The sequence below is a fragment of the Uranotaenia lowii genome, chromosome 1 (assembly GCF_029784155.1).
Source record: "Uranotaenia lowii strain MFRU-FL chromosome 1, ASM2978415v1, whole genome shotgun sequence".
Taxonomy (NCBI): Eukaryota; Metazoa; Arthropoda; class Insecta; order Diptera; family Culicidae; genus Uranotaenia; species Uranotaenia lowii.
In genome coordinates, this window is record NC_073691.1 from 150416939 (window position 1) to 150429372 (window position 12434).

The 12434-nt window shown below is 39.0% G+C and overlaps 1 protein-coding gene across 2 annotated transcripts in view; it reads right to left on the reverse strand.

The window, feature by feature from the left end:
* LOC129740482 (uncharacterized) overlaps positions 1 to 12434 on the reverse strand; it is a 571616-nt gene that overhangs the window by 457847 nt on the left and 101335 nt on the right. The window contains exon 2 of one of the 2 annotated variants that reach the window (XM_055732166.1): positions 4504 to 4584. The exons of the other annotated variant lie outside the window; for it this stretch is intronic. The gene's annotated coding sequence lies outside the window, so the exon portion shown is untranslated. The remainder of the gene's footprint in view (positions 1 to 4503; positions 4585 to 12434) is intronic. 2 annotated transcript variants of the gene reach the window in all.

Genomic DNA, 12434 nt, shown 5'->3' on the forward strand with positions numbered 1-12434 from the left:
TCACTGCAGGCTCTAGAGATATTCTCGGCAGTAATCTGACGCTTCTGTTTGCCGGGTGAACTAGGGAACAGCAAAAGAAAAAGTCTTGTCGGTTTTTTCCCCTGGCTTGCAGCAGGCCTTAGTGGGCTTCCGGTCATCACACCAAGTTTTCCTACCGTAGAAAAAAAAAAGGACAAAAGTCGGGCAAGCAAAACAATAAAGTTCCACTCAGAGAGAGTTCCTCTGGATCTGGATCTGTGAATGGAAGCAGTGAAAAAGTGGACTGGGAAGGTGTCTTTGGCTAGACTTCTCATTTACTGATGTTTTCCTCGCAGTGGTTTTCCGTAACTGTGGTTTTTGCTGGTCCCCAAAGGATATGGGAGAGATGGAAATCATTAAAAGTTTTTTAATAAGCTGCATTGTTGGCGTTTCCGAGCTTCGGCTGCTATGTGTTTGTGTCTGTGTGTACGTGGAGGAATGACTTCCGCTTTGATAGAAGCTGGACTCTATTAATATTGATACCGATCCGAATGGAGCAAACCAATTTCAATTATTATATTTGCTTTCAATTTTCCGTCACTGGTTCAAGGTTTCCTGGAGAAAAAATACGGACGTCAAATATTACTTCAGCTTTGAAGTATTTTTTAAATTGCATTTTCAAACCTTGAAAAAGAATGCAAAAAAGGGCGAACACGAAATTATTGCGACACATTCAACAGAGCATGACGTTGAGGGCATTGGGTAAAAATCAACCAAATTTTGCACACTTTCTCATTGATGTGTATTGTTTACATGCCGTCAAACTCGAAGTCGTGTTTTTTTCCAAACGCCTGGAATTTCCTGACCTATCGCACTGGCAGTTCGGAAAAATGTTGAAAATTCACCATTCAACGGTCTCCAGAGTGTTGAAACGGTTCCAGGGCGGTTGACCTTGGACCACGGCTAAGGAGCTGGAAGAAAATCGGGACCGGAGAACAAAAAGACAGAGAGAAAGGTGAAGCGGATGGTTAAATAAAATCCCAACGTCTCAAGCCGGGATTTGGCTAAAAAGATCGGCATGTCGCAGAGCTAACCAATTTCCAATATTTGCTATCAATTTTCCATCACTGGTTCAAATGTTGGTCACTGGTTCCAGAATGCAAAGTAGAGAGCTAGACTACATACATACAAGGTACAGAACTTCCCAAATCGCGATGAGCAGCAAAAATCGACGGCTTAAACTCGGGCACGGAAGCTCTACGAGAAGATGCTGACTAAATATGGCTGCTATGTGATGGACGACAAAACGTATATAAAAGCCGATTTTAAGCAAATTATGGGGTTGGAGCTTTTCACAGCAAGTTCGATGTGGACGACAAATTTAAGAAGAAGAAAATGTCGAAGTGAGCCTTTCGTAAATGGCGAGATCTACAAATCTGAGTGCTTCGAGCAGCGCCTTTTGCCGGCATCATTTTGGCATCATGCCACTATTCTAAAAGTGTCCTGAAGTGGTATGAGGCCAATTCTGTCCATTTTGATCCAAAGGACACGAACTTGCCAAACTAACCGGAGCTGCGCCCGGTGGAGCAGTACAGGGCAATAATGAAGCGGGAACTTCGGAAGAGCAAGAAGACAGTCAAAAACGAGAAGGGCATGTTAAGAAAATGAAAAAAAAAATGTGAAACAGGTATCGCATGCCACTGTAAAGACTTTGATGGAGGGCATCATGCAAAAAACGTTCAATTTTACACTCAAGGCTCCATCGATTAACTTTTCTCTTGATTTTTGAAGTTGATATATGTATAAAACTAACTCAACATTTTGGTTTGAATTGGTTTGAACATTGTAAAAAAAATTCGAATGACATTTTCGATGTCGCAATAATTTCGTGTTCGCCCTTGATTTGTTTCTTGTATAACATTTCGTTGTGTGTGTTCTTTTCTACTTCCTTCTACATTTTATCTAGCTGTACAGATTGTGGCTTTCAGAGTTCGAAACTCTTGAAAAAATATTTTAAAGAGGAAGAAATGCTTTTGCAATGACACCGTTATTTCTATTTAATTTTTCAGATATACATGTGGCCCTTGTTTTACTAGTTTTCTATATCTGGTACCTGTTCAATAATAAGTGCGTCTACCATATTTAACTGTAGTCTTAAACTACGTTGAATAGGTACCAACAATCTTATAGTTGTTCTCTCAAAAACGTTTATTCTCTTTTATAAATTGCCCCATCAACTTGCTATTACGGAGAAAAAAGCCGACACTGGTTCCAATAACTTCAGCTATTTATATCATTCATCAAAGAATGGTTGATTTTTTTTTTGTTTTTATCTATAAATATCTCTTTCCCTCTCCCAAACTAGAATCAAAGCTACACAGTAAACGAAAATTACCGAGTTCGGCATTTTTTTTACCAAAATCCTAACATGTGTAAATCGTCAAACTGTTCGGTAATTTTTTCGGTAAAAAATAAACGAACATCGGTAAATGAAGAATCGATTTACCGATGTTCGTTTATTTTTTACCGAAAAAAATACCGAACAGTTTAACGATTTACACATGTCACGAAACTCGGTAATTTTCGTTTACTGTGTAACGTTGAATCGCCGCGACTATTACGGCTACCCCTCTCCTAAGTGATCCACTCGGTAAAATGAAACTTTATAAGTAAAATGCCTTAATATACAAACATATGTTAAAAAAAAATCTATAAATATAATAGATTCAACTATAAAATGCTGGTTGACCTTATATAAGCTTATGCAATCAACTATGTGTATTATAAATTCAACTATAATGGTATGATTGATTCAACTATAAGTATGATGGATTCAACTACAACCGGATGATTGACTTCCTTCAATCTACTATAAACATAATAGATTCAACTAAAAAAGTTTAATTGATTTAACTGTAAATATGATAGATTGAACTACAAATGTAAGATTGATTCTAAACATTCAACTAAAAATATAATATATTCAACAAGTGGCTGTTGTTCTCCTTTTTTTACATCTTCGTACCTGAACATGATCACATTTTCAAAGGTGATGGGAGGTATCAGAAAAAAACATGAGATTTCAAAGAAAGAAAAAAAAACCCTAAGCCGTAAATACCATTAATTTCTCGAAAAAGATACAACGGCTCACTGATGGAGCTCGACACGTACGCATACTGGAGCATATTTTGACACGTTCACTATGGTGTAATAAGCTAACGCGCCGTTGTACTGAAGCGGAAATTGTGGGTTCAAGTCCTGCCTGTGAGCCGTTGTATCTTTTTCTTTCTTTGAGTTCACATGTTGCTCTGATACTTCCCATCACATTTGAAAATGTTAGCTTTTTGATGTTCTTCCTTATCATGCTGATTAGATCAGTACGGCTCTCGGCATGAAAGCAGCAAAATACAAAAAAAAACAATTTTTTGGGCAAGGCCAGAAACCGCAGACAAGTAAAGGAAGCGAAATCTTCAAAAAGCACCGGGGTATTAATTGTTTTTTTTTTTCGAATTTCAAGATCGTGGCGGTTACAAACGTTTACTCAGGCATAACCAAAACGATGGCCATCTTCAAGCTGCTGACATGAGCATCAACAAAATATTCGTATTGCTTGATAAAAGCGGCTAACAAAACAATTAAAAATGTGGAGAAGTTAAAATGTGATTGAATAAATTTATAAATTGTGTAAAAAATAAAATTCTTATGCTGAAAATATAATGCAGAAGAGGTGAATATACAAGCCAAATCTAGAACATCTATAGTTGGAATCGTGAAATCAATTAAAAAAAATGGTATCTGTCATATCTATGATTAAATCAACTATCTTCTTATAACCGAATGTGCTATACTTATGAATGAATGCAGAAGATCAATCATACGATTATAGTTGAATCTATTATATTTAAAGTTGAAAGATTAAAATCAATCATACACATATAGTGGAATGAATTATATAAACTGATGAATTCGAAAAAATTAAAATGTTTGAGTAATTGTGGATGTCAAGCTTTAGGAAACATAAAACGTAATAAAAAAGTCATGATTTCGGAAAAGGATGGTTCAAGGTAAACATTATAGATGGCGCTCGTAGTGCCCAAAATTAAAAGTCAAAAAACTTCTTCATAGGACGCTACCTCAAAAACCACTAATCAGAACGTCACAAAAATTTGCACAAGTAAAAAATGCTTTACTAAATAGTTTTACTTAAAAATTCATCAATTTCCATTCATGCATTCAAAAGTTATTCACAAAATAAAGTGTTGCATTTTATCGAATGCACATCTTATTACACTTCACTTTATATTCTACAAAAAAGATTTCTGCTATTACTTTCTGTTACATGTTATTTTTTCCTAATTAAATATTGATGGTTGCAGGCCAAATAGAGTTCCTTTCAGCTCAGGTTGTTTATTATAAAGTTAACAAAACAAATGAAACAGAATTTTATTTAACTTCTATTTCATTTGGAAACATGGTCAAATATGGGAAAATTCAATGGAAACTCTTGTGTCTCAGAAATAAATTTACTTTCAAGCTTTTATTTACCTTTAACCTCCTTACAAAGAATTTACTTGTATCAGGCAATGCTGCAGGGGACAAACATTCTCCGAGTTGATTTTTAATTACCTGTAAATATAAAAGAAATAGAAAAATATGTTAATGAGTGAACATAATTATGAAAAATGAATTGAAAAAATTTGGTTCATTCTTGGTTCAAGAAAAAAAAAAAGGAAATGTGACGTTGCGTATCATAATGTAAGAAAATGTATTGCTAAATGAAGTTTCTTCACTCTTAGATTTCACCCAAAGTAACTAGACGTGCTCCTATCTGAATATTGCCTATCAACAGTGTGGTATCCTGTATTTGGTTAGTTTGTAGCTTGAAATACGTAAACGATAATTAGAGTGTAAGAAAGAAATAAACGCCGAATAACAGAACCCGAACCCGAGTCAGTATTCATTGGATAGTGGAGTAGAGCGGTTACCACATTTTGGCGAACCTGCCAGAACGAAAGCCCATTCCTTGCGCTGAGTTTTGCTCATAGCCAGAGGAGGCAAAGTCCGATAGTTTCGAAGGAAAGAACCTGATCGTTTTAGCATTGCACCGAGGAAGCTCATGGTCAATATTTTCCCTTGCGCTGAGTTTTGCTCATAGCCAGAGGACCCAATATTATTGCCGATCAGAAAAAAAACTTTGTAAAACTAATGCGTTGCACCGAGGCTCTGGCTCATGGTCAATGCAAAACGAAAATTCACACTTGCGCAGAGTTCTAGCTCATTGCCAATGGTATTTTATGACGACAAGTGATTTCCCTGATTCTCAAAGTGGACGGAAAATGGCGCAGAGGTGAAGCTCATTGCCCGAATTATTTTTCATACAAGCAGTATAAAATTTCGCAGAGTCTAAGCTCTTAGCCATGTAAATAAATTCGACATCAAATGTTCCTTTCTGGCTTCATTCCTGGACAAATTGTGATTCAATATACTGAAAACAGCGTTGATATTGAGTGCATTTTCGTAAGTCATTTATTGGAAAAAAAAAATTTCATGCCGATAGTAAAGGTTCAGATTCGTGTTGCCCAGAAAAAAAAAAGTGCGCGTGCCTTTTAACGGCTTTGGAATGGAAAAATTCTTATGTGTGAGAGTGATGAAAATATTCTTATACGGACAGTTCAAGGAGAATAATCGATGTCGTTGATTCAAGTTGAGGCTTAGGATGGGCCCCAAAACAGTCAATCCCTCTCGCAGAGAATCCTTTACAATCTGTCATTTTATATACTGTGTGCTGCATCTCGCTTGCGCACATGTTGAATCATTTTCATAATTTGTGGGAGACATGATACCAAATTGAGAGTGAAGTTATCCCGCATTCTGTAAGAAAAAGCCTTTTCATTGTGACAGCTTGTTCCCTGCCACTCTCTCTTACTCTCTCGGGAATGTGGATTGGATTTTCGATCCGCATGTTTTATTCCCTCGCTCAGTACAGTGTACGTGAGAGAGAAAGTAGCACTTAGCAAGCGTCTGTGGTGTGCATAAGTTGGTTATTTGTTTTAGCCGAGATTTTTGCGAGGATTTTTTTTTCAAGCAGCAAAGTGTTGAATAGCACAAGTTTGTGGTCTATTTTGCAGTGATTTTTCCGAGGATATTTTGTGAGCCAGATTGGTTTCATTCCATCGATCGTAAGTAGAAATTTTCCGGTGCAAGTTCGACGAGATTTCAATAACAATTGAATAATTGTAGGAAATGAGTGGTTTTTGGCATGAGAGCGACGTTTCGATGTCCGAAGAATCCGAGAACGAGACGCATGCGAATGGCATGTTCAATGAAGAAGATGTTTTGACGATGCCGCAAACGATTGATTCCGGAGTTGGTTTTGGAAATGAAGGCCAAAAAACCAACCCTTCCAACTGCCCCAGCCGAAAAGCGAATCACCCAAGAAACGACTGGTAGAGCTGGATTTGCTGCCGATTGGTTGGCTGGAGCTTGGCCATTGAAGCCGTTGGACGGGGCACTAGCAGCAAACGGTCGCAAGGCGGAGTGGATCAGGTTTCGGGATCAATTCGAGAGAATTGCTTCCTGTAAGGCTCGTGTCGACTCTCGAACCAAGTTGACTGGGATGAAAATTTTCGCTGGAGGTTTTCTTTTGAACATCATCGAGTTGCAAGAACAGCTCGTTACAGATGCAAAAAGTGACATATATGATGCTACAGTTTCTGGGTTGAATAAATACTTCAACCAAACTTGTGATCATACTAAAGAACGTATGAAGTTTCGTGATATGTGTATGAGTTCCAATGAAACTTTCACCGATTCGGTCTTACGCCTCGAAGGACAGCTAAAATATTGCGAGTTTCGTCCGGAGCAACGAGAAGAGGAGCTGTTGCAAGCTTTGCTCAGGCGCTCTATCCCCGAAATATCAAGAAAACTTTACGAGATTTCGGATGTCTTGGGAAACAATTTAGAACGCATCATCGATCACGGTAAGCATTTGGATTTCATAAGATCCGAAAATTCCGAACCAGATGGCAAGGTCGATTCAAGCAAGGAGCTCGGTCATGAATTTTCCAATGACAGAGCCGTGAAGCCTGTCAATGCGCTGCATACAAGGCATCCGATAAACCGTGGAATCCGAACTCGAAACCCAGGCTACGAAAGATTTGGAAACCAACTGAACAATCGTGGAGCTAATCAGCGATTCAGGAACCAAAAACATTTTGAGAAAAAATGGTCCCCACTTTCTCAGAACATCATACAGGAGTGTGATGACTGCGGAAAAGAACATCGACCGAGATCTTGTAAAGCATTTCGAGCCAAGTGCTTCAGTTGTGGAAAAAGGGGCCATTACGCTGAGTTTTGTCGTTCTACCCGAAGCAAAGTTTTTTCAGATCGTGATAATGGTCCTGAAAGACAGCTTGACTTGAAGAAAGAATCTTCCCGTATAAATCAGGTAGATATTGAAGACAACTTGACCAATTAATGTTTAATAATTTATTTTGAAATAAATTAATTGTTTTCGAAAACTAAATTTTTGCTTTTGTTATTTATTCTAGTTGGTAACCAAACCCTCGAAAACAATGCTATCCAAAGATCCCCGATTTATCAAGTGCACTATAGGCACTTTGCGTTTTGATTTTCTTATTGACAGTGGGGCAACAGTCAACACGATAACCAGTGAGGGTTGGCGGAACATTAAAAACATTGTCGAACTGTAATTCAGGACGTAATCGTTTATCCGGAAGAAATTCTTAAAGGCTATGGTAACCAAAGTCCTTTGGATGTTGAATGTTCTTTTACTGCTCTGATTGGTGTTGAACAGCTAGAATAACCACCATGTTTAGCTAAGTTTTTTGTGGTAAAAGGAACGGACCTTTTATTATTGGGATACGAAACAGCAAAAGAATTGGATCTCATTCGAATTGGCCCTCAAAAATCGATTAAAGCTATAAATTACACGGAATTGAAAAGTGCTTCAGGTAAAACATAAATAACATTAACAAAAAAAAGCAATGTTTAACTAATTTTCTTTAACAGATACGATCAAAACAAAGTTTCCGAAGGTTCCAATTGAAGGAGTCAAATTATTCGGTATAATATCCCTAAAGCCTTTGAAGCCGCAACGCGTGATAGAATTCGGGACATGGAAGTTAAAGGCATCTTAGAGCGAGCCGATAAAGAGCAGGACACCATTTCATACATTTCACCCCTCGTACTGGTCCCAAAAAGAGGAAGCGATTTTAGAATCGTTATAGATTACAGAGAGCTCAACAAAGCTATTATCCGAGAACCGTATCCTATGCCGTCATTAGAGAAAATATGGACTGCCATTCCGAATGGCAAAGGAAACCTGTTCTTCACGAAACTGGACCTGAAGGATGCTTACCATCATATAGAACTTCATGAAGATGTCCGACATTTCACAACCTTCATGACGGCTAATGGTCTCATGCGTTTCACACGACTTCCTTTCGGATTGTCATGTGCTCCCGAATTATTTCAGCACGTTATGGAACGAATTCTTGTGACATGCAAAAATATTGTTGTATATCTTGATGATAGCCTTATTTTTGGGTGGACTCTGGTCGAACTTGGAACATTCGTTAAACAAGTAAAGCAGATACTTGATCACAACAATTTAACGATAAATGAGCAAAAATCAATTTACGATCAACCTAGAGTTGATTTTCTCGGGTTCACCATTGACGGATCAGGAATACTACCGGCAGATAAGAAAATCTCAGATATTAAACTTTTTCAAAGGCCTAAGGATGTAACTGAGCTCCGGAGCTTCCTGGGACTGCTCACGTTTATCAGTCCTTTTATATACAATTTCTCACACAGGACCAAACCATTGCGCGAGATGATCACTGGCCAAGTGTTATTCAAATGGGACGATGCGAGGACAAAAGCTTTTGAGGATTTAAAAAATGCGGTTGACAACGATTTGATAAAGAGAGGGATCAACTGGCAAAGTTTCAACGAAACTCGAAGGAAGATAGGCGTCAACGAGCGCAAGAATTACACATAGCACCAGGAGATACGGTGTTGGTGGCACAACAAAAGCGCGATAAAACAGATACTGTTTATAAAAATGCCTTTCATGAAGTCACAGAAATAACGGGAGCCGGAAGAGTAACGGTTACGGATATGGTGTCGAACAAAACATTCGACCGGAACGTCAAGGCTCTCAAAAAGTTTGTAGAACGCGAACCCACAGCTGAATCAGAAATATCTTCTCCTCAGCTCAACCGTAGCGACAATTTATCGGATATAACCTCTACTCAAAAACGTGGAGCTGATACTGAAACCTTCGAATACCAGTCAGCAAAACGTCCAACCAGATCGATTCGACGGCCACAACGATTCATGAATGTTATAAGTCAGTAAATGTTTGAAATCAACTAATTTAACCCAGGGGAGGATGTGGTATCCTGTATTTGGTTAGTTTGTAGCTTGAAATACGTAAACGATAATTAGAGTGTAAGAAAGAAATAAACGCCGAATAACAGAACCCGAACCCGAGTCAGTATCCATTGGATAGTGGAGTAGAGCGGTTACCACAAACAGCACTGTTATACCCAAAGGACTGAAGCAACTGTCAAATCACATACAAACGGACCGCATTGACTTTTTGTAACCAGAACGCCAGTTCCCCTTTGATTTCTATGGCATTTTGGTACCAAAACGTCAGTGCGGTACTGAAATGAGCGTTCTGAAATTTTCTTCTCTTTCAGTTCCTTGGTTATTCCGGAGTTCGTTTGTTTTGGATTTCTACGAGCTTGATCTCTGATTTGTGGCCTACGGCACTTGGAAGCAAAAAGATCAATCCCCTAGTTTACCCATTTTGAAAGTGGCTGTAGCAGTACTGATTGACAGCAGAAAACAAAATGTGCTTATTCCTGCCACTTTAGAAATGATAACTTAAACGAACAGCATGAACATTAATACCAACGTGCTTATCAGCAGATCAAATACTTATCAGGTTATAAAAACCATAAACTGCTCAGGAAAATAGTTAAAAATTACAGCTTCCTTTTTTTGAAAATTTGATTTATCTTAAACTTTGAAATGAGGTTTAAAAAAACAACTAAGTATTTGTCATGATCTGTGACACCTCTAATCGATCTCGGGTAACCCGTACCAAACAACAAATAACCACTGCAGTTCATCAGTGCCATCTACCTCCAAATGGTTTCGCGATAGATACCACCGAATGCAGCCCGGCTCAGTTCATATTTCATGTACTAGCTTCCTAATTTAACGATACAAATCCCACTCCAGCGGCATCATCGTCTCGTTTCTCTCCCCATCAAGAAGGGGGGACCTTTCGCGAATGTCACGGTTGGTTGCCACCCCTAAAAAGCCACTTCACTCGAAACGGGGGGCGCAATTTCTCAGCATCCTGCTGCGAGAATTCCGAGCCCGCCGGATTGAAACCGGCCCAGCAGAATCCTTCAGAACAACTGTGAATGTTGGAAGCAGAAGCTGTAGACCCCAGCTCGGCTGCTAGAAGCAAGAACGCGTAATTCACCGGGCAACAAAGAGCTGAAAGAAGCGAAAGATTTATCGCTTCCTCGGCTTCCCATCTTTCGAGGGCAGCCCCTCAAGCAGAGACAGTGGCCGGAGATTTTGCCTGGCAACCGTAGAACGAATCTGGGGGAAACTGATTTGGAACCTGGGTGTTCCCGTTCATGTTCACCACGTGTTTGTGTCGTGGTTCCTCTGTTTAGATACTTCATTGGAGCCGGAGCGTGGTTGCCGGATAGCCAGATGTGTTCTTGCGTTTACCGATTTCCTCGTTATAATTTTGAGTGAAATTAAAAAAATAATTTTTTCTAAAGGTTAAAATCAAACGCCAAAACCTACATCTCCTTATTTCAATAATGACACAAGACGAGAACTTTTACACTACAACTATGGGAAGCAAACATTAGTGACAACATGTCCTTCCAAGAAAAGTTTAGATTCGGTAGGAAGCTTTTTTGAACAGCCATACACTTTTTCCTAGCTACCTGGCCTAGCGAGTTGCAAGAGGGAGGGGTCGTAACGTGTATCGGGTAGTCGCGACCCCGATATGCGGGACGACCAAATGTTTGGCGAGTTTCGATCGATCTGCCTTTTGGGGAGGTTCCTGGCCCCAATTCGCGGATACGATTGACTCACGACAGACAGAGGGGCCTTGTGCCGTGACATGTGGCACCCAGTGGATGGGCCTCAGGTTGGGTCTCGAAGAGTCGAGATGGAGAAAAAGGATATGTGTGGTTATCTCCAGACCCGAGGAGAGGCGAGTTGTCCTCGTCTCGAATTGGGTCAAGAGACGGAACGATCGAGGGCTCTCGAGACACGAGGAGAGGTGGGTATAGACGCCTCAATTCGTGTCAAGAGGAGGAATGTGAGGAGGTCTTGAGTCACGAGGAGAGACGGGTCAAGACGGCTCAAATTGTGACAAGAGACCGAATGTGTGGGACTCGAGTCACGAGTAGCGGCGAACGGACTGCCAACCCGTAAGTCGTGAATCGTGACAAAGAGTGGACGTAAATTGCTGGTGTAGTACGAATAAAACGAGTATTTGCCGTGGAGCGCATTGCGCGAGTATGGTCTCCCATCATGGGTAAAGCCTTCGTTGCTAGGTCCGGATGGGAATTATGGCCAGAGGCCCCAGGTGGATTTTATGGCGTAGGGGTACATAGTATCATGAGTCGTCCAATTGCACCCATGGACCCAGAGTAGCAAACTGGGGGGACGCGGTGGCTCGCCGTGCCTTGGAATGCAATCCGTAAAAAGGATTTACCACCTGGGTGATCAACTAATAAAAAAAAAAAAAACCTGGCCTAGCGAACCCAAGCCTGTGTAACAGGGTTACATTTAGAATTGTTTTGTAAATAAATTTAACTGCAAACTGTGATATAATTGTTTATTTATTTATTATTTATTTATTTATTTAATTATTAATTAATTTATTTATTTATTGTTGTTGATCATTTATTTATCTAATTATTCGTCCAGTGTTCGTGATTGGATAGTTAATTGTTTGTTCAATTATATTTAGCTATTTAGCTAAAGAAAGTTGTGCATCTAGTTATTAGAATTATTTAATTAGTATTTATTTAACTATGAGTTAGGTTCTTTATTTAATAAAAATTGTACACAGTCGTGAAATGAATAATTGTTGATGTAGTCATTATCTAGCTTTTTAGCTAGAGAAAGTTGATCGTTATTTATTTAATTGTTATTTAATAAGCTACCCTATGTATTTATTAAAATGCGTGTACCACTTATAGAACGAGTAATTATTTTGTTAGTTATTATTTGGCCATTATGCTAAAGAAAGTTGTTTTTCGATTAAGAATCAGTAATAATTTATCTATTTCATTGTTTATTTAGGAAGTAATGTAGTAATTATTAAATCGCCATCTAGCTGTCTTTAGCTAGAGAAAGTTGTTCGGTAAATGTACGTGTAGGATAAGATTATACACTCG